Genomic DNA, 4807 nt, shown 5'->3' with positions numbered 1-4807 from the left:
ATTTATCCAACTAACCACCAAAATACAAATCACACAACCACTTTTATATGCCCAGAACCACCAACATAGTCCATACACCTACCATCAAATGCCATTTGAACCAAGATCACTGCACATATATACCATTATACAAATGCAAAGCCAACAGTATACAGCTACACAAGTCTTGTAAGACAACCATATAGCCTCATTCATGAGTCATCACCCACCAACATATTTTGTTTCACCTAAACTTAAAAACCCACACAGCCACTATAATATGCCAACAGACCTATTATAGTACATTCAAATACCCACTATCATACATGCACTTATCCTTTAAATTTATGTACACAGCCATCATATGCCAAAAGACCGACCATCATACTCCCTCAGTCAGTGTTTACAAATGCACTACAATGTTACTTCAAGAACTTTGTCACAACATCATGCATCCTTTTACAAACTTAAAAACGGTGTACCAATTGCATTTCAATTGAACTTTTCTTAAGTAATTTCAGGGATTGCAAGATTTTACAAAATGTCATAAAAAAAATTAATTTGTTTAAAAAAGCAAAGTTGAAAGGGAGTTAATGGTGACCAATAGGTTGATGGTAGCTATGCCATTAAATGTAAGTATTTCAGAAAATGCTGATTGTAAGATGCCTTCTTCTCCTTGAGCCCAAACTCCACCATACTAAGTAAACACTATCTCTAGCCCCTAGCATACAGCATTTGGTACATCACACATCTGTTCAAACAAAACTGAACACACTACACAATCCAAAACATCATTAAGTACCTCACTACATCATCAAATATTTTATATCACAATCAACCTACCCTCCTTCATACTTAAATACTTCGCACATCCTATTTCAACATTTCCACATAGTCATTCACCATCATATGCACCACTAAACGCAGAAATACACTAGTATATGAAAAGCACTTTATCTATTGACAACCACACAGCCAGGTTCTTATGCCACCACCCAACAACATATGTCGATATAAGCATCATAAAATGGTCACACACACACACACACACACACAATTATATATCAACACATCAACCGTCATACATCCAAACACACACAATGGCACTTGGTCACAAAAACCATTATACAGAAATATATACACATACATACCATCATATGAGGACAGTCACACACCCCAGAGCCTCCATTTAATGATGCTACACAGTTTGACTGCAATAATATAGTCTTGCAATCAAACTTCCTTTTACATTTTTTTTTGTTTAAACATATTTTATTAGGGTTGGTCCACATCCATTACAATGTATGACCTGTCTCCATAACAACATGTACTGGTGATTCGTTATACATCCTTGCAATTATGTTTTAATGGAGCTGATAGAGCGCGCGAGGTCACCCAGCCAATGATTCTGCCGTTTCCGGCTTCAGGGCCCATATACTTTCAATTCACACTATTCATTGACCAGGCGACTTCACGGGCTGCTACCAATTGGTGTGTGTTCCCTATCGTTATTACTCAGTGTACCCGACTTACCATCCACCGACACGGGTACCTATGACCTCAACGGATCAGGGGCCTAGCTGTAAAAGGAAAGGCAGCAAATACAACTCAAATGACATTCAATACTGTTGTAAAATGACCACGGACAACTGGAAGTTTTAAAGCTTTATCTAAAGTTCGTTTTCATCAAGCATCAAACTTACAAGAATAAGGCAATCAATAATCAAGATAACGAAAAGTACATAACTATAGAGAAATAAAGTCAGGGTAATCATAGAAACGCTAATATGAGATGCAACAAGTAACGCTATGCATTCAGGGCAGAGAATCTTTAGACAATTTAAGTAAGGCCGTTCTAGACCATATCAGAAAATGACAAACTGCAATGCAAAATATGATTTCTAAAAGGTAGGGTAACATGGGAACATATCAAGAAATATGCAAATGACTTTTCGTTTCAATAATTGCAGCAAAAGCATGGAAAAATCAACATATGCAAAGGTATGTCTTTATTGAAGCAAAAGTCAGAAATATAGAAAGGTGCAAGTTTAAAGAATTTAGAGCAGTATTTACCTAGACTGGTGTGGAAACCAAACCCTGGCCAAGGGTCAGTTAAGGACAGGAAACCCTCAAGGAAGGATACCCCTCAAAGGACAGCAGGTGCAGAATGGACACCCGGGACAGGACAGGATACCCTCGGAATAGGAATCAGGACAGGACCCTCAGGACAGGACAGCAAACCCTCAGGACAGGACCGCTCAGGACAGGACCGCACCCGCAGTTTGGAAGCAACGCCTGCGCTCCACCCTCTCTGCAGCTATCGATCAAGACCCCGATTGGGTCAGCGAACTCCCAGCAAAGTGCTTCGCCAGCACTTTAAGGTTTAGTAAAACCTTAGTCTATGGTCAATTTCGGACAGAGTGCTCCGCAGCGCTCTGTATCTTCAGTCACCTATTGAGTGCGATGGGTCAGTGACAGGTCAGCTAAACCAGACAAGTCGGACAATTCCCTAGGTGAACCCAGGGTAGTTATACTCTTTTGGGACAGGGTACCACCCCCCAAATGTTGCAAAGTGTCAGAATCCCCAATTTCGATTGGTCCAAAGGTAGGATTTGGGTAACACACCAATCACAACACACTATTTGGATGCCTAATTTACTTCTCTGGGTACCGCCTAGCAAGATTGGGGTTTCCATGAGAAACTGCAGAGAAATACAATGAGAAATGTACAATGTTGCTGAATAGGGACACATGTCTCCGTTTTGCTGGGTTTGCAGGTCAGTTCTCAGGAGCATCTTGCCCATCCCTGCCAGCTGGCCAAGTTCCACCAGCCAAGGTTTTCAGTTCCCCAGACATAGGAGCATGCGCAGAAAGGCCCTCCAAGATGGTATTCGGTGCAGTCAGACCCCCATTCCCCGCGGTACATGAAAAGTAAGCGAGAACAAATTAATACATAGAAACAACATTATGAAAACACATCACAGGGTTTGTACTTTCAACTTATTACTAAGAAATATACTTATGCAGTCTAAAGGTTAGCTACATATAACAGGTACAAGAGCAGTGGCACGAGCAGTACCACGTTATAGGCAAAGCTATGTATTACGCATGCGCATAAATTTCCCTCCAAATCTGCAGACACGTCAGGACACGTGAGTGTGGCTGACGCATGCGCAGTAACTAAATACAAGCAGCGGCCATTTTAATTTACTCCGATAAGTCGTTTTAGTAAAACACATTTGCAAGCTTCGGGAAACCTCGTTTAAACATAAAATAAACGTTAGTAAGACATACAAATTATTACGTTGTTACACATAATCGAGGTTCATGAATACGGCAAGTCGCAAAATATGCGAAGCTTTGCTTCATCAATCCCCTCTTTGATGATATTTACTATCATCACAAAATAAATGGAACCAGATGCCAACTTTCTTTCACACTTTATACAGCTCTATCTCTTCCAACAATCGCTCTAGCTTTTCTCTTTCAGTTTTGGTAGGGTGAGAACTCTTCACCTTTTTATAGATCTGATTATTCATCTCTTCTAATTCAAGCTCATCCACACTTCGTTTCACCCCTCTTGCATTCACTTCATGCTTTCTTGTGTGCTTACGACACTTGCAGCAGACAAATATGAAAAATAGGATGAGACCTATAATTCCAATTGGCATCAGTACCTTGAACAATAAGCCTTTACCTACGCTAGAAAGCCAATGACCTACATTTGAGAGACCATCTACCAGTCTCTTCCAGGCACTATCAACCTCGAGTGGTTTGAGTTCCTTTGCCAAATTAGTAATGTTTTTCACATATCTTTTGAGTTGTACACTTTTATCCGGAATATAAGTGCAACAATGTTGTGCCTTCAAAATCCGGCAGACTCCGCCCTCTTTCGCTAATAAGGTGTCAAGGGCAAGTCGATTCTGCAAAACCATTGATCTGATCGCAACCATTTCGGTATTGACCAGCAGAAATCCATGAGCTGTGTCAGTAGACAATACATCCACTATGGTGGACAATTTGCAAATTCTGTGAGTGTTCAGAACCACTCCCACTCCAGGTATCAGTGCACTGAAAATACTACCCATAATTTCACCTATACTTTCTCTTTTACTACGCGCTAAGCCATTAGTATTTTCACTGCTTCTAGCAACTCCATTCACATGGTATATTTTCGGGAAAACAATGCCAAAATAGCAGCTTCCATACCAGTGATCCGGCAATTTGAAATAAGCCTTGTCCCCACAAATATGATAAATTCCAGGAAACACAGGCTCTGACCCATTTTTGAAACCCCAACCTCCAATTACCTTGTAATTATGTTCGCATTCACTGGAACCAATGAAAATGTTATTATAATAGCTAGTCTTCTTGCGGTGAAGACATAGCTTGCCTTTCTTTTCAAAATCCAGCAACAGAGCAGGACCCGCCCCACCAGATGAGGTGCCTTCCATGTTCTCTGCCCACCTTGGTCTTTTCTGACTTTCGTCATTTGCCTTCTTTTGTATCTTAATTCTCCTTTTCTCTGCCATGTTCAGGAACATCTTTTCCTGCTCACGCAAAGAACAAGTCAAGTTATCTCTGTGTGCGTCACCTATGTCGATATTACCTATAGTCAGAAAGTATTCGCCCATATAGCGAGTAACGTCACTTTTGGTATGTACAGGATTCAAGTTCCCACGTATAGGAAGTTCAGAAAAGATCACGTCATTGTTAGAGTAATAGTACTGTAATGGTCCTCTTTTGTAAAATAAACTAGCTAAAATGCTACAGGAGATTCCATATGTCAGCGGCAAGTGATGGTATGTCACGCCTTCAGCTACAGAGG

This window comes from Lissotriton helveticus, chromosome 7, assembly GCF_964261635.1.
Source record: "Lissotriton helveticus chromosome 7, aLisHel1.1, whole genome shotgun sequence".
Classification (NCBI taxonomy): Eukaryota; Metazoa; Chordata; class Amphibia; order Caudata; family Salamandridae; genus Lissotriton; species Lissotriton helveticus.
The sequence above is the reverse complement of the archived record's forward strand: the minus strand, read 5'-3'. Positions refer to the sequence as shown.